The following is a 25,870-nucleotide window of genomic DNA, read 5'->3' as shown; positions in this document are numbered from 1 at the left end:
TCTACTATACACCATGGGCATGCAATGCTCATTTTATTAGACTATTACTGCGCTAAAGTACATAGCACCTAAGTGTGTTCACACTAGATAAGGGTACAATTTGATTAAGTGGACTAAATTTTGAAAGAAAAGCTCATTTCCTGTCCAAATTATTTATATTCCTAGTGCGTAGCATATTTTGACTGTGTAACATATGCGTTTTAAATGTGCTTCAATAAACTTTTCCCCTCTTTTATTGGTTTAAAAATGTTGGTTTTCCTTTCCTGTCAAAGTTATAGGAAATGAGTACTGCTGTTACACTTAACTTTTATTGCTGCACTTCTGCTGACATCTGCCGAATTCTGGTGTCAAACTGAAATAAAACAGCTGCAGTGCTCCTTCATGATGGCAAAGAGATCACTACAAAAGTTGATTTTAACAGTCTTCAGTTGTGCTAGTTGCACCATAATAATTTGGCAGCAGATTTTAGCAAACAACTGACCAATATTTTAAAGAAAGAAGGGAAGGATTTTTAAAAAAACTCTCATGTCCTCGATTTAAACCACTATTAACTTGTGTTGCAAATGTTGTGCACCTACAAAACCTGAAGTTGCTCAGGGTATAACTAATTTCTCCTAGTTTTGTTCCAGTTTTAGATGTATTTAACAATATGAATGCACCATAGATTCTATTGTAAGGGTTAGCATTCAAATGAGTTGTCACACTGGCCCAGAAACGTCATGCACCATGTTTACCTCAGTGGAAGATGAATTTCACTTACCAATGCTCTAATAGATGTTCTTGGGTCAACTCATTTAAATATACATTAGAACTTTAACAAACACAAATCTCCATGCTTCATTAAAATAGGAGTGACAAACTTGGTACATGGGAGATAGATGGCCTTTACATAGTCAGTTCTGGAGTGAACAGATAATCTCGAGTGAAATGCAGAGAAGATGCAAGTTCTGGTGGCAGGGTGGCTCAGTGATTAGCACTGCTGCCTCACAACATCAGTGACCAACCTTCAATTCCAGCATTGGGAGTCTGTCTGAGTGGAGTTTCCACATTCTCCCCATGTCTGTGTGAGGTTCCACACACAGGCCAAAGATGTGCAGTTTAGGTGGATTGGCCATGCTAAATTGTCCATAGTGTTCAGGAATGTGTAGGTTAGGTAGATTAATCGAGGGAAATGCAGGTTATACGGATTGGTTAGTGGGGATTCTCATTGGCAGGTCAGTGTGAGCTAAATGGCCTGCTTCCATATTGTAAGGATTCTGTGAACTGACAGTCAAAACAATCAGTGCTGGTTTAGGAGGTAGGATTAGAGGGAAGAAAAAGAGAAAAGGGATTGAATATTCTGCATTCGTGTTAGGAACCTACCAAAAATGTGATTTTTGTTCTGAATGTAGGGAACTCCTGCACTGTCAGCCCCTGTGCAATGTACAATGACCTGATTCAGGAGCTTCAGTATACTGCATAGACTGTCCCTATTTGTCTAAGAAGCAGATAAGTCCTTGTAAGATCCTGATGGTCTTCTTGATGACCATATTTTAATTGCATATGCCTCACCGCAGAGCTCCCATGCTGCTGCACAGACCATTCTCAGTGGAGTTTCTAACACTGGGAAAAATACATTTTGTCACCTGTAAACCATCTAAGGAGATCAAAGCGGATAAAAGAAGGTGGCAGTGAGCTGTCTTCTTCAACCACTGCAGTCCATGTGCTGGAGGTAGGCCTGCAATGCTGTTAAAGACTTTGAACAAACAAAACTGAAGAAACAGCAATATATTTTCATGTCAGGATGGTAAGTGGCTTAGAGGAGAACTTGCAGGTAGTGACATTCCCACATCTTGCCTTTCAAATAGAGATGATTATGGGTTTGAAAGGTGCTGTCAAAGGACCTTTGGTGAATTTCTGTATTTTGTAGATGGTATGCACTGCTGTTACTGAGTGTTGATGATGGAGGGAGTGATTGTTTATGGTGGTGATGCCAACCAAGTCAGCTGCTTTGTCCTGCTTGGTGTGGAGCTTCTTGAGTGCTGCACCCATCCATGCAAGTCGAGAATATTGCATCAGTCCTAATTCAGTCTTCTCAATATCTAATTAGAAGAAATGGCTAAGTGCTTATTTGACCTGATTATACAAATTGAATTGTACAATATATGTATTATGAGGTGATATGTATGAATTATATAATATAAATTGCACATAGGCATTGTGGGAGAGCAAGTAAAAATAATGCTCTGAGGGCACACAGAAAACATGGGTGACATGTCGTTGTGAATATACTTCCACACCCGTAAATATAGATGTACTTTCAAACAGTAAATGTGTGAAAGACTGTTGTTTTAGTTGTGGGACCTGGATGTGGGCTTACCATGTTAGAGTTAAGCAGCATCATCATACATCCCAACGAGAATAGAAGTTATATTTGTGCGACATTTCCTATCTCCAATAAGCACCCTGAATACCAACAGATTTTAGATATTTTTCAACCGTTATGTTCATGAGTACAACTAAGAAATGACATTTTAGTGAGGAGATCACTGACTCCAATGGTAATGTGGACACCTTGAAATAGGTTCTTGCATCTATTAATGTTCCACACTTATATCCACTTAGAGTGTGTGATTACTTCATTATTCATGAATTCCTCTATTTCCTTCCTCCAATTGTACAGAGCACAGGATGCCAGGATTATGCAGCACATTCTATTTGGAATGTACTGCAAGACCCTTCCAGATCAATCCAAGCATCAGAACATCATTTTGAGGAGCCTTATCTGCTGAAGAAGAGTGGGCTATATTGTATCGGTGTTCTGCCTTGGTCAGCAGATTCTGTGAAGGAATCATCAACCAAGGTTGATGAAGGTAGTCCTAGTCTCCTATCAGCCATCCATTTGGTCCCTTGAATGAGGCAGGAACTTGGGATTTATCAAGAATTAAGGCATCATGGTACCTTCCAGGATGCCTCAAAGATATGGCAGTGATATGGCAATGGGGGTTTGGCCACTGAGCAAGTGGAATCCTTTCCTGGTAATGAATTCAGCTGCATTATTTTACAGTGCAATGTGCCTAAAGTCTGTAGCATCCTAGCCAAGAAGCTGTGAAAAAATTTCTATTGTAGGGGCTGTAGCACTGACTTTGTCACAATCACCCTGGGACCCTAGCTACCTGACACCTTATTTACCTGTTACCCTGGCACTCTACCCATGTGGCCTCATTCCCATATGGCACCCTAACCTTCCACTCACCCTTATGCACCTAAATAATAAAAGGGAATGCTGGAGAAACTCAGCAGGTCTGGAAGCATCTATGGAAAGAGAAATAGAGGAAACATTTTAAATGCAGAAAGACTCTTTTTCCTTACATACTCATCCTTCACTGAAACTGTCAAAGTTGTGATCTGTGATGCTGGATGTTTAAATCTCAGAATATGGCAACTATTAATGTGAAAAAGGGGTCTTCCCCAGACTATCCTGCATGACAAGGATTTAAGGTCTTTCTGAATGTAAAAAAGTAGGAGCAGAGTGACAATCTGACTGTGATTGCCATCGTTCAGAAAATCCAACAAAAATAGTTGCTCTTTTTGCTGGTTACATGGCAATGATTGACACAGTTTTAGATAGGGATGTTGTGTCAACTGGTGAGTGGATATTAGCTGTAGAGACAGAAATGTACCTCACTGAATCAGAAAAAGTTAATGAGGAAATGACTTACAACACACTCCATCAAGATGGCTGTCACGTGTTGAGATTTATGCAGTGTTCATGTAAAGGGTCAAAGCACATAAAATTAAATTCTTTGTAAAGTGTATATTAAAAAAAAACAGCTGATGATAGTAAGTATGTAATGGCAACCTGTCAAAGTCCATTATTCTAGTAGTCGATTTACTTATGAAGGATTTTTTTCACATTATATTTCTTCAAGTTTCTTACCCAAGGCTCTTAACAAGTATTTTGAACTATATACTGTTGTGTTATCCTATTTCATTCACTTTCACTTCATGCTTTCACTATATTCAGTATGCATTGGAATTGTTATAAAGTCATAGAGTCATACAGCACAGAAATGGACCCTTCGGTCCAACTAGTCCATCCGACCAAATTTCCCAAATTAAACTAATCTCACTTGCTTCTTCAAGATTTAATTGTTGACTTCCCATTGACAATATTAGTAGGTTTCTAAAATGTAATATGTTCTGTTTTCCTGTATGGTACATCTTGCATAATTTAGGTCTTCTCAATTCCTTTATGTCCCAACCTGCATATTTCTTCCAAAAAAGTACTTGCCAGCTACATCATTACTAACAGGCATTTCAAGATCATAGAACCATCATCATCATCATAGAATCCTTACAGTGTAGAAATAGGCCATTTGTCCCAACATGTCGGTGGAGTAACCCACCCAGACCCATCCCCCTACCCTATTATGCTACATTTACTATGACTAATGCACCTAACTCAAATATCCCTGAACACTATGGGTAATTTAGCATAGCCAATTCATCTAACCTGCATATCTTTGGATTGTGGGAGGAAACTGGAGCACCTGGACACAGGGAGAATGTGCAAACTCCACACAGACAGTCGCCGAGGCTGGAATCAAACCCAGGTCCCTGTGAGGCAGCAGTGCTAACCACTAAGCCACCGATGTTTCAAGCAAGAGGAGGATGGAAATTTTTGTTTATTTCAATTGTATGGTATTACTCAAATGAGTAGGATGAATTAATACACCATTTTGAGGTTTAAATGCTTCTCATGGCTATGTGTCCTCAACAATACTGCAAGATCTGAATATACAGGAGATATTAAGGAACAGATGCCTCAGTATGGATCACCACTGGGTAGTCTTTTTCCTTGATGAAATCCTCTCCTGATATAACCTTGGGGCTAGTATTCCCAACCAATGAATTGTGATCTATATTAGAATATACATTGAGTCTGCATTCATCACTTTTCTTTCCCCAACTGATCGCTGAATCATCAATTTCAACAATAAAACACTTCAGTAAAGTGAATTCCAATGCCTCACTGGCTCTAGTCGCAGCACTATGACGGAATTCTTTTTGTGATTGCACCACCTTTAGTACTTTTAGCTCCTTGCTGAAAAGAAACATAAAAATGTCGCTCACTCCATGCTCCCACCTAATTTGAGAGAATCCTGCTCATAGGAGTGTCAGAGGTGCATTGCTAAAGCTCTCAAGGTCATTGAGTCATAGAGTCATAGAGATGTACAGCATGGAAACAGACCCTTCGGTCCAACTCGTCCACGCCGACCAGATATCCCAACCCAATCTAGTTCCACTTGCTAGCACCTGGCCCATACCCATCAAGATGCCTTTTAAATGTTGCAATTGTACTAACCTCTACCACTTCCTCTGGCAACTCATTCCATACACATGCCACCCTCCGCGTGAAAAAGTTGCCGCTTAGGTCTCTTTTATATTTTTCCCTTCTCACCCTAAATTAATGCCCTCTAATTCTGGACTCACCCACCTCAGAGAAAAGGTCACCCCTCAGCCTCCGATGCTCCAGGGAAAACAGCTTTAGCCTATTCAACACCTCCCTATCGCTCATATCCTCCAACCCTAGCAACATCCTTGTAAATTTTTTCTGAACCTTTTCAAGTTTCACAACTTCCTTCCAATGGGAAGGAGACCTGAATTACATGCAATATTCCAGCAGTGACCAAGCAATGTCCTGTACAGCCACAACATGACCACCCAACTCCTGTACCCAATAGTCTGATGAATAAAGGAAAGCATACCAAACACCTTCTTCACTATCCTATCTACTTGCGACTCTACTTTCAAGAAGCAATGAACCTACACTCCAAGGTCTCTTTGTTCAGCAATACTCCCTAGGACCTTATCATTAAGTGTATAAGTCTTGCTAAGATTTGCTTTCCCAAAGTGCAGCACTTTGCATTTATCTAAATTAAACTCCATCTGTCACATCTCAGCCCATTCGCCCATCTGATCAAGATCCCGCTGTAATCTGAGGTAACCTTCTTCGCTGTCCACTACACTTCCAAATTTGGTGTCATTTGCAAACTTACTAACTATACCTCTTATGCTCAAACCCAAATCATTTAGATAAATGATGAAAAGTAGTGGACCCAGTACAGATCCTTGTGGCGCTCCACTGGTCACAGGCCACCAGTCTGAAAAACAGCCCTCCACCACCTGCCTCTGTCTTCTACCTTTGAGCCAGTTCTGTATCGAAATGGCTAGTTTTCCCTGTATTTCATGGGAGCTAACCTTGCTAACCAGTCTCCCATGGGGAACCTTGTCAAACGCTTTACTGAAATCCATACAGATCACGTCCACTGCTCTGCCCTCATCAATCCTCTGTGTTACTTCTTCAAAAATCTCAATCAAGTTTGGGAGACATGATTTCCCACGCACAAAGCCATGTTGACTATCCCTAATCAGTTCTTGCCTTTCCAAATACATGTCTGGGACAAGTTGTGTTTGTCCAGTTCCTACCTTGGTTTGTTCCTGATGGTGTTAGGTAGCATAGGCCTATAATGATAGCATAGTAAGAGTCCTCTCATTGGATCACTCAGTATCTTTCCAATCTTAATTATTTTGTGAATGACTTTTGAATTGCTCCACAAATGGAAATATTGTCTTCCTCACTGGGAAGTGGTAATGTCACTGGACTACAAGCTAGAGACCTGGACAAATGTTTTGGGGACACAGATTCAAATGTGACCATACAAGTCTGATTGTATTTAAATTCAATTAATCTGGAATTGGAAGCTACTCTCAGGAATGACATCTGGTAAACTAACAGCATTTCCATCATCTGCAGTCATTGTTTTTACTTCTGCCGTGAAATCCTGTCAAGTTTACTAATGTCCATTAGAAGGATATCTGACATCCTTACCTGGTCTGGTTTGCATAAGTTTACAGTGAAGTGGTGAACTTAACTGTTTATTGAAATGGCTTTTCCAAACTGCTCAGTTCAAAGTCAATCAGGAATGTACTAACATTGCTGATGAAAGAATGAAGGAAATTGCCAAGTTGTCATTTAGTGGCTCCATTTGTAGCACTTGCCTCTCAGCTTGAAGTTTGTGGGCTCACGTCCTATGCCAGGAACTGAGAAGGCAAATCTAGGTTGATATGTCAGTGCACACTGAGCATGTACACTCTCAGCAGTGCTACTCTGCTGGTGAGATGTTAAATGGAAGCCCTGTTTTCCCTCTGAACTGACAAGCTAGAAATCTGAGATGTGAATACCCCTATAACCAGCAAAACATAAGTAATGCCTTTATGGCTTTGGCTTAAAACTAGTCCCTTTAGACTTTTGATAGCGAGCAAGCCCAACCATGCTGCGATGTCAGTCCATTGGTTTCATTTAAAATGTTTACTGTAGAATAGGGAATTCAACTGGCTTCATAAAACATTTTATTTCACTACTGTTGCAGTTAGAAACAAAAAACACAATGAATTAGACTTTGTTGTAATTGCTCTGGGCCTCTGTTATTAGCAACTTCTGCTATCATTTAAAATTAACACTGAAGGATTTTAACTGCAATAAAGCAATTGTTCAATAGCAGTTAATTATTTATTTTTTAATATGGGAAACCAACAACTTACTGGCTAAAGTCTCTGGAATTCTACAGCTAGAATTTAAGACTTGGATTGGAATAAATTACAAAAAGAACCAACTTCTCATGGTTGAACTTCTTAGGAATATGGGAACAGGAGTAGGCTATTCAGCCCATCTGCCTGCTCTGCCATTTAACACAATTATGGCAGATTGAACTCTTTAATGCCTTTTGCCCACACTATCCTCAAACCTTTTGCTCCACTGGTAATCAGAAATCTATCAAAACATACTTGAAATACTCAAAAAAAGTGAGCTTTTACACCCTTTTTGGGTAGAGATTTCCAAAGATTCACAACCCTTTGAGTGAAATGTTTTCACCTCATCATAGTCCTAACTGACATCCACCTTATTTTCACATTGTTTCACCTGTTTCAATCCTTGACCAGGGAAACATGTTACCTGATTCTACCCTGCGTGGATGTTTATGTATTTTATAGGTGTCAATGAGAATAGAAGTCCAGTTTGACAAATTTCTACACATAAGACAGTCCTGCCATCCTGGGAACAAGTCTGGTGAAATTTTGTTGCACTCCCTATATGCCAATAATACTCTTATTGAAACAAGGAGACCAAAACTTCACACAACACTCCAGCTACAGATGAAACAAATTTCCATACAACTCAAACAAGACTCCACTACTCGTGTAACTATTTCTTTATATGCTGTACTATTCAAAGTGCAGGATGTTAGTTCTTTACTCCCTATATCCAGACCCCATGTTGAACTACAGGCATATTTGGGGTAGATGGGTGGATGGAGTCAGTTTGATACTCACTCACACCTAGACTTTCATAATTCCTGGGTGCCTCAGTTGGGTTTACCATTGGATTTTCAAATGTGTTGACACTTCAGGGAATACAATTTTTAATGTTTGTCCAGAGGCTTATTTACAATAGCAATGCACTTCAAAGCCTTCTGATTCATGGATAAGGTTTGCTGTGTGAGGTAGGGAACAGCAGAGATGTCAAGGGAACAATTCCCCATGCTTGCAGAAGTCCTTTCAAACTACAGCTGGAAGTGGCCAGGGAATGGAAGGAAACTATTTTTCTAATCAGTAAGCAGAGAACGAAACATGTCCTTCAGGCATGGGGGACATTGAACAGATTGCCAGTTTCAGTATTATCATTCCAGAACAAGGATCCTTTGCACAAAATGTTTCAATGTATTCTCAAAAGGTGCTCGGTTAATTACAGCTCCTTGTTTCTCCAACCTCTCAGCAGTGCACACATTGTGTTTTAACCCTTTGTCCATCCCTCTTAACAATTCTCTTTCCTTTATCAAACTCTTCACCACCCAGCATAAGATCACACTGTACCATATCACACTCTTGTTACAAATATATAATTAACTCTTCCCTTCTCTCTACCAGAGTAACTGAACCATTCTTTTCAAGTTTGCTCAGCTTTACTCAGTCACATTCTGTCACCGCTCTTTCCTCTTCCTATTCCAAGCACCTACATTCAATGCAATTATTTCCCTTCCAATGCTGATTTCTGAACTTCTTCTGTGCATCTGATACTCCACATGTTTACATGTTCTCCATTTTAGGATGTACTCATCACCTCTCCCCATCCCTCTGTGCGCAAGAAAAGGAATGAGACCGTGGTTGGACACCCCAATCTTATAATGCTATTGGCTCTGGAAGCGCAAATGTTGAAAATCAGTGTAAGAGGATGGGGATTTCTGTTAACAGGGTCTTTGTACATTACTTGCATTACCTCAATAACCTCCTACATCACCCGGCATTAATTTAGAAAAAGACATTCAATTATCACATCCAGTGACTTTAACAGGAATAAAACACAAAGGATTTCCGTATCAGGCAACTAGCCCATATCCTTAGTTTCATGGCTGGGCAGCAAGTTGAAATTGTACCACCATATTGTCACTATATTTGCTGCACAGTGGTTAAGATGATTCCTGTCATGTGATATATTTGCTAAGGTAAGAATTGGTGTATTATCACTTTGAGTACAGTGTTGCTTTAAGATCTGAATATGCAGGTAGGCCAAGGACAAGGATATCATCAGATGACCACAGGGAACAGTCAATTTGCATTGCAGCACCCTAGGCTGAGGATGTGCCAAGAGGTTGCTTTGTGCTGTATGTCGTAGTTTTAGCCATAACTAAACCCACAAAAGACCTTCAAGTAAGTGGAATCCTGTATCTAATTTGCATTACATATAGATAACACAAGGAATAACATACGGCAGTGATTTAAAAATAAGAACAGAGAATACAATGATACAGATTTGATTTGAGGGAGAAACAGCAATTGAGCAATCCAAAAGTTCCTATAGTTGAGAAAGCAGAAGAAAATATGGTTCCTTTACAAACAGTGAATACCTCCAAGCTGGAGGGGATTGTGCAGATAGCCAGTTGAATCAGGATAATGATATTGGAAGTTTTGAGGGCTATCTGGCACCATCTCCATGCAGGACAGAGAAAAAGTGCATGACAATTTAAACAAAGCTGGACAAAACAAGACAAAGGTAAAAGTAGAAAGATTAGCAAATACATTGCTGAAGACACTGACATAGTGTCCCAATACAGCTGGTAATGACATTACTGCAAATACCTGCATGTCTAAAGCACTTCAAAAGACAAAAGAACAGCAGAAGAAGAGATACCAAATCCTACAGCATGAAATGGAAGTTTATGGATCTCTCGTCTGAGTTCAAACTTTTTAAAAGAAGCGTGAAGCTCCATTGACCAAGTAGTTCAGCATTGGATAAATGAACCAAAAAGGATGGTGTAATCAGGCTATGGCTGGATCTGAGACATTTAAATCTCTCCTTAAAATGGTACTGGCACAAAATTCTAACACGAGAGAATTGAATTCAAGTTCACAGGATTTAAGTTCTTCTCCAAGTCAACATGGATTTTGTTTGATACATTTAGCTAAGAAATCTCAGGCTGTTGTTGCTTTCTAAACATTAATCGGAAGATATTGTTTTCAGATTTTAACAGTTGTTTCTCTGTCAGTCGGGATTTGATCCAGCAGCATATGGACTGAGTTACAGGTAGTGAAGCTTGGTGTGTACACAGTGCTGATGATACTATGGTAATGGGTAGAAACGAGGAAGAGTTATGATTGAAATCTTAAGAAGAATCTGATTTAAAGTCACTAAACTCAAACCGTTAACACCTTCTTCATCCCACAGATGCTGCTGGACCTGCTAAGTTTTGCCAGCAATTTTTGTTTTAATTCCAGATTTCCAGCAGCTACAGTTTTTTGTTTTATTACTGGATTAAGACCTTCACCCACTGATGTCAGTAGCTCATGTTTAACAGCAAAAAATATCAAGGGAATGCAATGGGGATGAAGTTATCTCAGTAATTGATTATTTTTCCAAATTTCCCATTGTTAGACAGTAAGGAACACTTCAAGTGCATGCAAAGCAAATATTGAATGCTGTATTAAGTCTGTTCAGTCCACCTGAAGAAATAATCTTTGTAGTATAGAGGCAAAGCTCTCAGGGACTTGTTGCCAAAATAAGGAATGACCATGTGAAATCCAAAACACAGCAAGGAAAAACATTGAGGAGAAACACAATCCAGCTAAGGAAAATATACAATACGCCAATTGTAGACAGTGGAAACAAAAACACACAACCAGATAATGGCAGTGCGAGGGAACACCAGGCCAACAATCAACACATCATTCACATGTCTGCAAATCAAGAGATGCTAAGGGAAAAATCCACATCTTCAGAAGATCTGGATGGATTGTCAAATAATCAAAACAGTACACTGACTCTAAGACTTCCGTATTCATAATTTTTGTTAACCTTGTCTTTGTACTTAAAACTTTTATAATCCTTATCCCATTATAAATAATTTTACCTTTACCCAATGTTTATATGCTGGAAATGTGTTGCTGGAAAAGCGCAGCAGGTCAGGCAGCATCCAGGGAACAGGAGCCCTTAAGAAGGGCTTATGCCCGAAACGTCGATTCTCCTGTTCCCTGGATGCTGCTTGACCTGCTGCGCTTTTCCAGCAACACATTTCCAGCTCTGATCTCCAGCATCTGCAGACCTCACTTTCTCCCCAATGTTTATATGCTTTCACTTTTAGCATACAGGTCTTGTTTTTGGAAATAGCAGGATTTTATTATTGCTTGAAGAGAGATGTTGCTTTCAGAGCTTAATACGCAGATGAGACAAGGGTCAGCACATCATCATGTGACCAGAGGCCACAGTCGCGAAATGTTGCAACACCCTAGGCCAAGGGTATGTCTAGAGATTGCTCTGTACTGTAAGAATTAGTTTTAACTGTAAATAAACCCACAAACATCATCAAGTAAACAGAATCCACATATCTCATTTGTATTGCAGGGGGGATAGTACAAAGCATCACTACCAGAATGATTACATTTTGGAAAGCTGTATCATTTGAAGGCCCAGGGCTAGTTGAGTAATAATTTACAGGCTTTTAGGATCTTGCAACGACAATTTACTGGAGTTACCAAATATCCACAAGCAGTTTAGTGTCGACACATCAGCTGAATGTCTGAATGATATCTTGAGTATTGTAATATATTTGTACCTTACCCACCCTCTGGTGTATCCTAGCATATTTGCAGCTTTCCATCCCTCTGGTGTATTATAATATATTTGCACCTTTCCTTCCCTCTGCAAATATACTTGTATGTGTTACTTTACCCTTGCTGTATTGTAATATATTTGTACCTTTCCTTCCTCTGTTGTATCAGTATATATTTTTATCTTTTCCTCCCTCTGAGATATTGTAATGTATTTGTACCTTTCCCTCCTACAATTTAAAAAGGGTCTGGAAACTATTCTTCCGTGAACTTTTCAGCAACATAACTACACATGGAGCCAGCGTGCCTGTACACCTCGCTGACCTAACATACTATTTATGATGCCAGGATGTGATGTAGACATGACTGAGACATTAATAACAGGTTGTAGCTGGTCATGAGAGGACAGATAGTGTTGCAAAGATTAATAGCCAATGTATGCACCAGCAGCCGTGCTTTTCGGGTCAGAGCCTGAGAGTGAGAGTCATCAATGCCAAATCCTGCACAGGCCAAAGGGGCAGATTCAAGATTCATTAGTCCCCACTGGCTGGACAATCAGAGTGTGCCACCAACAGTCACACCAACATTTATCAATTGAATTGAAAGCACCTATTGACAGTGATCTGTATGAACCCACAGCTGAAGAACTTTGGAAACGATCAAAGACCGTGTTCAACACATCACCCAGAAACAGTTGCAGTCTGACTGACCGTCCTCAAGGTTAACTGTTTCATTGATTGGAATCTCTTGTCTCAGTCTCCTGTTTCTGTCATTATCCTGCAATGGTCAACCTAATAAAACAAATATAATGAAGCAATTATTACATCATGGATTAAGATAAAGGCTATGTGAATACACAAGGAATAAGCTGTAATGAATAAATATGAAAGCTTTAATCTCTATTGCAGCGATTATATTTTAAACAAGACCTAGAATCTTCTTGTTGCCTAAGCAGCAAATACAAGGCAGAGCACAAGCATGCCTCAGGCAGGATGTGTCATATGTTGCCATGCTAGAGCAGGTGTTTTTACATGTGTTATGGAAATATGCTGAAAATATGTTAAATAATAAATTAAAAGGGTCCAATGTATTTTTCAGATTATTTTGTGCAATTGGGCTTCACTAGTACTTGTCTCAGAGTGCTGTTTAGAGGACTCATCCAGGACATGTAGGTTTTTGTTTCTTTTATTCATTCACTGGAGGGGAGTGCCAGTGATTGGACCAGCCTCTGGCAGATCGTGGTGTTCCCATATACCTGCTGTCTCATAGATGGTAGAGATCACAGGGTTGCAAGGTGCTGCTTAAAGAGCCTTGCTGAGTTATTGCAGTGTATCTTGTAGATAGTATGCACTGTTGCCATTGTGCTTCAGTCGTGGTGGGAATAAATGCTAAAAGTGATGCATTGGGTACTAACGGAGTGGGCTGCGTTGTCCTGCATCATATTGAACCTTTTGGGTATTGTTAGAGCAGCACTCAACCAGGCAAGTGGAGAGTACTCCATCACCCTCCTGACTCCTCTTTAAACTGCTGATTTTAATTGTATAGCCTTAAACATTTTTTTAATAATCCCAACTCTGATTAAAAATAATCCTGAGATTTATCATTCTGAATGTAATGTGTGTATCACTACATCACATGTTAATATAACAGGTAGCTGGATTTTTTCCTTTTATGTCAGATAAAATGTAGCCCACAATCAATTATATCCACATCCTTTGGAAATGTGTAGCTTTACGGTAAGTCTTACCATGGTGTTCAATAACTTTTAATAACTTTCTTCATAAAGAAATCCCTCATGACTTAACTGTTTTCTTTGGGAAATGTTGAGAAAGTACCACTGGAATGACATGCACTTAAAAAACTGAAGCTGCTATTAGTGGTGACATGTAGATGTGTCTCACTTAAGTGGAAGTCATCAACTCCATTGATCTCCTGAGATAAATTAATTTCTTCTTCAGATGTCTTGCTTACAATGTACAAAATATCCTTGATACAGTTTAACCTCCTGCCAGACACTCGAAGCACAGAACTGCATCTAAAAAATTGTGCTGTGGATTTAAATGAATCCCCTTAGGCATCTAAAGTGGTGTCCAGAACATGTGTGCGGTAACGGTTCCGACCATGTTCGCGAGAGTATGAGCATTAGTAGGACATATGCAGGAACAAATGCAGATCATGATGTGAAGCAGCATGATACACTGATTTAATACCAGCATTACATCGTCTTTCTGAGAGTTGAATGTTGCCTTCCTGAAAGAGGACAGCAATATCCTCAGAATCACTGTGGGTCCCTTTAACAGCTCATTGCCTGACCTGATCATTGCCACTTTGGCCCGACCAAGGAGCTGACCTGTGAGGAAGTCCTCCAGTTTGTCTGCCCCTCTCAGCACTGGGTGCTCAGAGATCAGGAGCACGGACATTTAGAAACAGCGTCTTGAAATAATTAAAGAGGGGTTAAATTCTTTATCAATCTATAGGTCCATAGACACTTCGAGGCTACAAAAATTACAAATAGCCTGGGTGTCCATGGACCTACTTTACCTAAGGCTGTATGGGACTGTTACATACAGAATATTCTGCCCTAGGTCCCCAGTGGAAAACAGAGGATTCCTGCATGAATTGTCCTCCACTGGGGGAGCCCTGCTATTGCTGGACAGCAGAATGTATCCTCAGGGCATGTCCAGACAGTGGATGAAGATGAGGAGGTGAAGAGCTGGCAGCAGCAGTCTTTACAGAAAATTCCTCTGTGCCAAACAGAAAGAAACAGAGGGAATGTCCTCAAGATGGCTCTCACGGTGGAACGTGTGTCCACGAAGAAGATTTCAGAGCACAGGGCCAATGTGAAATTTTGTCCAGATACCAATCCCCACAAGCTTGAACTAGTTTGACACCACATGTCCCCGTTGAGTCTGGGTGCCTCTGTTCTCACACTTTAGCTGTTCCTGAACATTAGCAGTCATGAACCTAGGAAGTTCAGCTCATTTCTCCACTATGCAGCATACTCCATGTTTTGTTGATCCATCGACCCAAACTCTTTCTGCCGGCCATCTTCATCTTGTACAGGCCGAGGTTCAGATTCCTGAGCAGGAGCTTCCTAATGGTACCACTACCCCTATAAGTGACGAGCTCTGGCATGAGGTGACCTTGATCAGGTCCTGGTAAATGTCAGGCAAGTCCCGGAAAGAGTTCCAAAACCAAGAGTGATCCACGAAAGAAGTCACATACCATATTTGAAGTCGTGCACCTGGTGGAAGCTCCGTATGTTACCAAGTCACAACATCAAGAGGGAGCTCAGTGTAGATGTATCTCTGCGGGGTCGGAAGGTGGAAAGTCACCACCTGAGTGCTAAGGAACACCGATACCTGTCACCTAATAACTTTGCATCAGTCTTCATGGTGGAAGACACAAGTAATATCCCAAAAGTTCAAGAGAGTGAAGGGGCAGAGCTGAGTTTGGTGGCCATCACCAAGGAGAAGGTGCTAGAAAAACTGAATGGCTTGAAGGTGGATAAATCACCTGGATCAGATGGACTACACCCTAGAGTTCTAAGGGAGATAGCTAAAGAGATAGCGGAGGCGTTAGTGGTGATATTTCAGGAATTGCTAGGATCAGGGATGGTCCCAGAGGACTGGAAAATCACTAACATAACACCCGTGTTTAAAAAGGGAGCAAGGCAGAAGATGGAAAATTACAGACTGATTAATCTAACCTTGGTCATGGGTAAGATCCTGGAATCCATTGTGAGGGATGAGATTTCTGCATACTTGAAAGTATATGGTAAAATAGGGCAAAGTCAGCATGGTTTCATCAAGGGGAGGTCATGCCTGGCAAATCTGCTAGAATTATTTGAGGAAATAATGAGCAGGGCAGATCAAGGAGAGCCAATGGATGTTATCTACCCAGACTTCAAGAAGGCCTTTGACTAGGTGCCGATCAGGAGGCTATTGAGTAAGAGGGAACTGAAGGCATTCTGGCTAAGTTTGCAGATGATACGAAGGTAGGTAGAGGGATAGGTAGCATTGAGGAGGCGGGAGGCTGCAGAAGGATTTGGACAGGTTAGGAGGGTGGGCAAAGAAGTGGCAGATGGAGTACAATGTGGGAAAGTGTGAGGTCATGCACTTTGGTAGGGAGATTAGAGGCATGGTCTATTTTCTAAATTGGGAGAAAATTCAGAACTCTGAAGTGCAAAGAGACTGGGAGTTCTAGTCCATGATTCTCTCAAGGTCGACTTGCAGGCTGAGTCAGTAGTTAGGAAGGCAAATGCAATGATGGCATTTATTTTGAGAGGACTTGAATATAAAAGCAAGGCTGTACTTCTGAGGCTCTATAAGGCTCATGTCAGACACATTTGGAGAATGTTGTGCAGTTTTGGTCCCCCTATCTCAGGAAGGATGTCCTGGCCCTGGAACGCATTCAGAGGAGGTTCACAAGAATGGTCCCAGGAATGAAAACCTTAACATATGAGGTACGTTTGAGGACTCTGAATTTATACTCGATGGAGTTTAGAACGATGAGAGGGGATCCATTTGAAACATACAGAACACTGAATGACCTGGACAGAATAAATGTTGGGACCATGTTTCCATTGGTAGGAGAGACTAGAACCGGAGGGCATAGCTTTAAAGTAAAGGGAAGACCTTTTAGAACAGAGATAAGGAGAAAATACTTCAGCCAGAGAGTGGTGAATCTGTGGAATTCATTGCCAGAGAAGGCTGTGGGGTCCAGGTCATTGAGTACATTTAAGACTGGGATAGATAGGTTCTTGAGAACAAGGGGATCAAGGGTTATGGGGTTGAGAAACTTAGCGGCCATGATTGAATGGCTGAGCAGACTTAATGGGCTGAATGGCCTAATTCCTGTTCCTATGCCTTACGTTCTTAAGGTTCTTGAACCCTTTGGTGTGTGTGTGTGTTCAAGCTTCTGTATCTTCTGCCTGACGGAAGAGGTTGTAGAAGAACATTACTGGGGTGGGATTGGTTTTTGATGATGCTGGCAATGAGCCATGTAAATGGAGTCCATGGATGGGAGGTTGGCTCCCGTGATGGCCTCGGCAGTGCACACGGCTTTCGGTAGCTTCTTATGGTCCTGGGAAGAACAGTTGCTGTACCAGGCTGTTATGCACCCGGACAGTATGCTTTCAATGGTGCATCTGTCAAAGTTGGTGAGGCTCCTTATAGATGTGCCAAATTTCCTGAGCTGCCTGTGGAAGAAGAGGCATTTTTGTGTCTTCTTGACAGTTGCATCTGTGTGGCAAGTCCAGGACAGGTTGTCGGTTATTGTCACTCCGAGGAACTTGACACTCTCCACCCTCTCCACCTCAACTCCGTTACTGTAAATAGAGGCATGTTCTCCTCCTTTCTTTCCAAAGTCAATGACCAGTTCTTTTGTTTTGCCAACACTGAAAGCGAGGTTGTTCTCATTTCACCATGTCACCAAACTCTCTATTTCCTTTCTGTATTCTGACTTGTTGCTGTTTGATATGCATTCTACCACGGTGGTGTCACCAGCAAACTTGTAGATGGAGTTCATTCGGAATTTGGCAATACAGCTGTGGATGTACAGGAAGTACTGTAGGGGGCTGAGAATTCTTCCTTGGGTGGGGGCCTCCAGATTATCATGGAGGAGGTGCAGTTGCCCATCTTCACTGATTAAGGTTGATGGGTCAGAAAGCTGAGGAGCCAGTTGCAGAGGGCGGAGCTGAGACCCAGGTCTCGGAGTTTTCAGATCAAGTCTGGATGGGTTAATGGTGTTGAAGGTGAAGTTGTAGTCAATGAGCGGGTGCCTGATGTAGGTGTCCTTGTTGTCCAGATGTTCCAGGGATGAGTGTAGGGCTAGGATATGGCATTTGCTATGGACCTGATCTGTCTGTAGGCAAATTGTAGGGGATTGAGGCAGGCTGGGAGACTGGAGTTGATGTGGGCCATGACCAGCCTCTTGAAGTACTTCATTATTATGGAGGTCAGAGCCACTGGACGGTAGACATTAAGGCACATTGCATGTGCTTTCTTAGGTACGGAGATAACGGTCGTCTACTTGAAGCAGGTGGGACTTTGGCTTGTAGGATGGAGAGGTTGAAGATAATAGTGAATAGCTATGGCAGTTGGTCTGCACAAGATCTGAGTGCTTGGCTCAGGACTCCATCCGGACCCATCACTTTGCTTGGGTTGACTCCCAGGAAGACCAATCTGACGTCTGCAGCAGTGACCAAGGGAGCAGGTGTGTCTGGGACTGTCTGGGCAGGTGACACCATGACTGAGTATAGAAAGCATTGAATGCGTCAGGGAGGGATGTGTCTTTATCTGCTACCTTGTTCTGTTTCATTTTGTATCCCCTAATGTTGTTGAGGCATTGCCAAGGTGGCATGGGTTTGTTTGGTAGGTTTGGGCCTCTAACTTGGTCTGGTACTACCACTTGGCATCCCTGATGGTTTTGTGGTGGTCATATCTGTGTTTCCTGTATTGGTTTGGGTAGCTTGACTTGACTGGTCTTCAGTAAGGAGTGGATTTCCTGGTTCATCCAAGGCTAATGATTGGGGAACAGTCAGATTGAATTCTTTGGTACACAGTCCTCCTCGCATTTGCTAATGAAGTCCATGATGGCGGTGACATACTCATCTAGATTTTCCACTGGAGACTTAAACATGGGCCAATCCACTGATTCCAAGTAGTCCCAGAGATGGTCTTCCGCTGCCTCAGACCAGCATCATACTTCCTTTTGTGAAGGATCCTCACGTTTCAGCTTCTGCTTGTAAAATGGGAGGAGGAACCCAGCACTGTGATCTGATTTTCCAAAGTGTGGGCGGGGTGGAGTTGTAGGCTTCTTTGGTGGCCCAGGATGTTCGGTCCTCTACTGGGGCAGGAGATGTGTTTGTGCTACTTTGGCAGCACCCTCTTAAGATTGACTTGGTTGAAGTCGCCAGCCACAATGAATAGGACCTCCGGGAATTTCATCTCCAGAGTGTTTATGGTGGTGAAAATCACGTCTAGGCTATTCTTCTCATCTGCATGGGGTGGTATGTAGTCTACTGTCAGGATGGTGGAGGTGAACTCATGCAGCAGGGAATAGGTAAAACATTTTATTGTAAAGTATTCTAGGTCTGGGGACCAATGGCTTGCCAGGGTTGCTGTGTCTGAGCATCAGAAAGTGTTGATCAGGAAGTATATCCCTCAACCGTTCGCCTTGTCCAAGGACAACGTAAGTCCATGCGATGTGTGGAGAACCCATGTAGGGCGCAGTTAAAAATTCAGGGGTAAGCCAAGTCTCTGTGACACAGGGCACGCAACCAGTCTCTCAGTTCTCTCAAATATTCGGAGTCTATCTTGTTGAATGCCTTCACCTGGTCAAGGGACAGAAGGCAGGTGATAGCTGAGTCATCCTGAGAAAAATGGAGTAACTCTTGCTCCAGATCAATGTCATCATATTGGGTCTGGCCCAGGCTCAGGTAAAGGACTGTTTGGGATGGTTCATGTGCACCAGCGAGGTGCTGAGGCATGAAGCCATTATCCTGGTGAAGGTTTTATTGTCTGTGCTGAGGACAATGTGCCTGATTTTGAGGGAGTGAGGTAACCTCTCTTTGGCAGCCCTGCCCCCTGAGAGGATAATCTCCCCCGTCACTAACAATTCCTCCAGGACTGGCACATGGTCATTCTCCAGGATATCTCAGAAAGATCTCCTTGTTCAGTTGGTCCAGCCCCACAGATTTCCCTTAGACAATTGGCCCAGGGGATCAGCCAGCTCCTCTGGACTAACTGGAGTTTTCTGGTTTCTGACACCTCTGGGCCAACCTGTGTTAGATTCTCACACAAAGCTCTGTAAGCAACACACTGATTGGATCCAGAGCAGAGTAATAGGCTCAGGTTTGGTCCTCATACTCTTCAGATCTGCAACCAGGGATCTGTTGTTGGTCAGCAGTGTAAGGGGATGCTGATGAACCCTAGACGGTTTTTCCAGCAAGTAGCAGAAGAGAGTGCTTTGGTCCAGATTTTTCAAGAATCAAACTCATGATAGTCCATGCAGGTCCCTCAGAACACTCTGTATAAGCTTCCCACACGTTCAGATCCTCAGCAGCTTGCCTGAGATGTCAAGACCTCCCTCCCCAAATTTTTGATCCTGCATCTCTGCATCATCACCAACCCGTTTGCTTATTACAGACCGAAGACACAGGCAGAGTCTTGTCCACATCCTACCATAGCCTCAATGGAGAAGAAGTCTCCCTGATCTCTAGTCAGCCAACAGTGACAGAATGAGTCCTGGAACTATTTATCCTCCAGTAGACAATTGTTAAAATGCTAATATAGGGGCATTATCTGAATGCAGAACAGAATCAGAAACTGTGGTTCAGGAGGGTTTAAACTAGTTTGGTAGGGGATGGGAATCAGAGCTACATATCTAAGAGGCGCAGTTGCAGATGGGGCAGTGACAGGATGTAGTGAATCTATAGGGAAGGTTTCTCACTCAATGAAACAAAGGGATCAGTTAAAGTGTGTCTTCTTTAATGCAAGGAGTGTCAGAAATAAGAGTGACAAACTTAGAGTACGGATCAGTACTTGGGGCTATGATGTTGTGGTTATAATGGAGACTTGGGTTTCACAGGGGCAGGAATGGTTGCTAGATATTTCAGGATTTAGAATGGTTAAAAAGAACAGGGACGGTGGAAAAAGAGGAGGGGGTGTAGCTTTGCTAATCAGAGAGTGCATCACGGCTACAGGAACCAAGGTTATTGAGGAAGGTTGATCTACTGAGTCAGTATGGGTGGAAGCTAGGAACAGCAAGGGAACAGCCACCTCTTTGGGGATTTTCTACAGACCCCCCAAATAGCAGTAGAGAGGTTGAAGAACGCATAGGCTCGCAGAGTTTGGAAAAATGCAGATGTTGTTATGGGTGATTTGATCTTTCCCAATTGGAATTTCCTTAGTGCAAATGGTTTGGATGGTGTTCAGGAGGATTTCCTTACTCAGGTCGACGAGAGGCTGTTTTGGATTTGATGCTCGGCAATGAGCCAGGACAGGTGTCAGATCTCACGGTGGAAGAGCACTTTGGTGACAGTGATCACTACTGCCTCACGTTTACCATAGACTTGCAGAGGGAAAGGAGCAGTTACCAAAGGAAGATATTTAATTGGGGAAAAGCAAGTTATGATGCTATCACACAGGAGTTAGGAAGTACAGACTAGGAGCAATTGTTCCACAGAAAGGGCACAGCAGACATGTGGAGACTATTTAAGGAGCAGTTGTTGCGAGTGATGCACAAATTTGTTCCTCTGAAATAGGTAAGAAGGGGTAAGATTAAGGAACCTTGGATGATGAGAACAGAGGAGCTTCTCGTTAAAAAGAAGGCAACTTACGTAAGATGGAGGAAGCAAGGATCTAGTACAGTTTTAGAGGATTACAGGCTTGCTAGAAAGGAGCTCAGAAATGGACTGAGGAGAACCAGGAGGGGGCACAAAAAAGGCTTGGCAAGAAGATTAAGGTGAACCCAAAGGCATTTTACTCATATGTGAGGAATAAGAGAATGATCAGGGAGAAGGTAGAGTCTAGATTAGGGAGGTGCTGGAAAAGCACAGCAGTTCAGGCAGCATCTAAAGAGCAGTAAAATCGACGTTTCGGGCAAAAGCCCCTCATCAGGAATACAGGGAGAAGGTAGGGCTGACCAGCGGTAACAGAGGGAACTTGTGCGTGGAGTCTGAGCAGATAGGCGAAGCCCTAAATGAGTTTTTTGCTTTGATTTTCACTAAGGAAAGGGACCTTGGTGTAAAGGAGAACTTTGAGGAGCTGGGATACAGGCTTGAGCAGATCAAGATTGATGAAGTTGATGTGCTGGAAATTTTGGCAAACATTAAGATTAATAAGTCCCCAGGGCCAGACCAGATTTACCCCAGGCTGCTCCGGGAAGTGAGAAAGGAGGTTGCTAAGCTGCTAGCGAAGATTTTTGTTTCCTCATTCTCCACAGAGTCGTACCGGAGGATTGGAAGGAGGCGAATGTTGTTCCCCTTTTCAACAAAGGGAATAGGGAAATCTCTGGCAATTACAGACCAGTCAGGCTTATGTCTATGTTCAGCAAAGTTTTGGAAAGAATTCTGAGGAATAGGATTTATGACTATTTGGAAAAACATGGCATGATTAAAGGCAGTCAGCATGGCTTTGTGAAGGCAGGTCATGCCTACAATTCTTATTGAGTTCTTTGAGGAGGTGACAAAACAGGTTGACAAAGGTCGAGCAGTGGATGTGGTGTATATGGACTTCAGCAAGACATTTAATAAGGTTCCCCATGGTAAGCTCATTCATAAAGTCAGGAAGTATGGGATACAGAGAGATTTGGCTATCTGGATTCAGAATTGGTTGGCTGACAGAAGGCAGAGAGTGGTTGTAGATGGAAAGTATTCTGCCCAGAGGTCAGTGTTGAGTGGGGTCCCGCAGGGCTCTGTTCTTGGGCCTCTGCTCTTTGTAGTTTTTATAAATGACTTAGATGAGGAGGTTGAGGGGTGGGTTAGTAAATTTGCAGATGATACAAAGGTTGGAGGTGCCATTGATATTATCGAGGGCTATTGCAGGCTGCAGCGCGACATAGACAGGATGCAAAGCTGGGCTGAGAAATGGCAGATGGAGTTTAACCTGATAAATGCGAAGTGATGCATTTTGGAAGGTCGAACTTGAATGCTTAATATGGGATTAAAGACAGGATTCTTGGGAGAGTGGAGGAACAGAGGGATCTTGGTGTTCAAGTGCATAGATCCCTCAAAGTTGCCACCCAAGTGGCAACTCATTCCTGAAGAAGGGCTCATTCCCGAAACCTCAATTCTCCTACTCCTTGGATGCTGCCTGACCTGCTGCGCTTTTCCAGCAACACATTTTCAGCTCTGATCTCCAGCATCTGCAGTCCTCACTTTCTCGCCCAAGTGGATAGGGTTGTTAAGAAAGTATATGGTGTTTTGGCTTTTATTAACAGGGGGATTGAGTTTAAGAGCTGTGGGGTTTTTCTACAGCTCTACAAGACCCTGGTGAGACCACACTTGGAATATTGTGTCCAGTTCTGGTCACCCTACTATAAGCAAGATACAGAGGCTTTGGAGAGGGTGCAAAGAAGGTTTACCAGGACTGGAGGGCTTGCCTTATGAAGAGAGGTTGACTAAGCTCACACTTTTCTCTCTGGAGAGAAGGAGGAAGAGAGGTGACCTGATTGAGGTGTACAAAATAATGAGAGGCATAGATATAGTCAATAGCCAGACACTTTTCCCCAGGGCAGGATTGACTGGCACGAGGGGTCATAGTTTTAAGATATTAAGAGAAAGATATAGAGGGGACGTCAGAGGAAGGTTCTTTACCCAGAGAGTTGTGAATGCATGGGATGCGTTGCCAGCGGTGGTGGTGGAGTCATTAGGGACACTTAAGTGACTGCTGGACATGCACATGGTTAGCAGTGAATTGAGGGGTGCGTAGGTTAAGTTATTTTATTTTACATTAGGAATAATCCTCGGCACAACATCGTGGGTCTGTTTAGATTACTTACAGTGTGGAAACAGGCCCTTCCACCCAACAAGTCCACACCGACCCTTTGAAGAGCAACCCACCCTGACCCATTCCCCTACATTTACCCCTTCACATAACACTCTGGGCGATTTAGCATGGCCAATTCACCTGACCTGCACATTTTTGGACTGTGGGAGGAAACTGGAGCACACGGAGGAAACCCAAGCAGACACAGGGAGAATGTGCAAACTCCACACAGACAGTTGCCTGAGGCGGGAATTGAACCCAGGTCTCTGGCACTGTCAGGCAGCAGTGCTAACCACAGTGCCACCGTGCCGTGTTCTGTGCTGTAACTTTCTATGTAATCAGTCTTGCTTACTGAGGTCTGAGCCTGGCACCTACCACACAGAAAGAAGTTACTAAAATTGTAGGAAATCCAAGCTTTTGAAATGTGAAGGTTGTCAATTCTGGATGTTTGGGCTCTGGGCCTCATAAAAGTGACAGGGATGGAGTCAGGGTGGAGATGTCACCAGATGTCCATCAAGTTCAAGGTCTTAATCAAGTCCTTCAGCTTCCTTCCTGATGCTGAATGGAGTTAGGTACCACCAGGATCTTTTACCTCAGCTTTGCAGTTACAATCCTCCAAAGCAGCTGCAATCACCTGAATTGGTGAAGCAGAATGGGTGCTTCTTCAAAGAAGTTCGTTTGCTGTGGACCAGCTCAAGGAGCATGAACATTCATGAATTGAAGCTCTATCCCCCAAATAGATAGTGAGTTGGAGCAAATAACCTGGCATAGGCTCCTTGATCAATAAGACCTCTGGCTGATAGTCTGGAGTCAACAGGACAGACACTCTGCCAGAATTCAAAGCCCGATATCTCATGTAGACCTTACCTCCTCACTTCAGGACCCATGGAGCTTTGTTTCCTGGAGTGGTTTGACCACATATCCAACTCCTTAAGGAATGTTTTGTACTTACAAAATCTTTATTTATAAAAAATCTTTATATAAATACATAGTCACGAGAGCAGTTCAATTCTGTATAGTTTTACATATGGAGAACCAACAAACCAAGGATATTTCTACTTATACAAGACTTTATTTACTTATATTTGATGTATTGGAGTCTCCAATAAATGAACAGACCTCCCCCCACCCCCCATTGTACTTTGGCAGAAAGATATTAGACTGTGGTCTTTCCCCACTGCGCCTTGGCAGCAGCTGTCCCAAATTTTAGTGCTTCCTTCAGCACATAGTCCTGGACCTTGGAATGTGCCAACATTCAGTCAAGGTCAACCTCTTACTCTGGAAGATGAACAAGTTTCAGGCAGACCAAAGAACATCTTTCACTGAGTTGATGGCCCTCCAGGCACAGTCGATGTTTGTCTCAGTGTGCGTCCTGGGGAACAGACCGTAGAGCACAAAGCTGTTTGGTACGAACCTTGACAAAACTCCATTGCGTCTTTCTCCAGACTTTCTTTGTAGTGACACATTCCAGAAGAAGATGTGACAATCTTTACCCCCTTGCAGCCTCCTTGAGGGCAGTGTGTGGTGGTGGAGGGAGTCCAAGTGTACATGAAGGATGTCATAGGCTGTGCCCTCCTCATACCAACCAAACAATATCTTGGTGCTTGTCAGAAAGTTCTGCTGATGTGGCATTCTGCCAAATAACTTGACAGTCTACTCATGGAACAACATGACAGAATATACCCTCTTATTTTCCCATAGGGACTAGAGGATGCTACGTGCTGACCACTTCTTGGTGGACTTGTGGCCAAAGGTACAAGTTTCTCCATGAAGGTCAGGTGGTACAGAACAGTCCAATGACTTAGAGCATTCCATTGCAATGAGGCCAGACTCATCCTTCGCAATACTCAGGACAGGTAGAAACTCAGTATGTAGTAATACTTGGTATTTGCATACGGAAGGTCTACACACAACTTGACGCAGCTACAGACAAAATTGGCAATCAGGATGAGGGCGACATTGATTATGTTCTTCCCATCACCACCCCCCGCCTGAGACCTCACACCTGATGACAAGGTTTTTACCTGCATTGGAGAAGGAGCAGTCCTCCCAAAAGCCCAGTTTCTGCCTCATTCTGGCGAATTCTGAAACATAGGGTGGCACGGTGGCTCAGTGGTTAGCACTGCTGCCTCACAGCGCCAGGAACCCAAGTTCGATTCCAGCCTTGGGTGACTGTCTGTGTGGAGTTTGCACATTCTCCCCGTGTATGTGTGGGATTCCTCCAGGTGCTCCGG

This window comes from Chiloscyllium plagiosum, chromosome 11 (genome assembly GCF_004010195.1).
Source record: "Chiloscyllium plagiosum isolate BGI_BamShark_2017 chromosome 11, ASM401019v2, whole genome shotgun sequence".
Classification (NCBI taxonomy): domain Eukaryota; kingdom Metazoa; phylum Chordata; class Chondrichthyes; order Orectolobiformes; family Hemiscylliidae; genus Chiloscyllium; species Chiloscyllium plagiosum.
Note: the sequence above shows the minus strand (reverse complement) of the source record.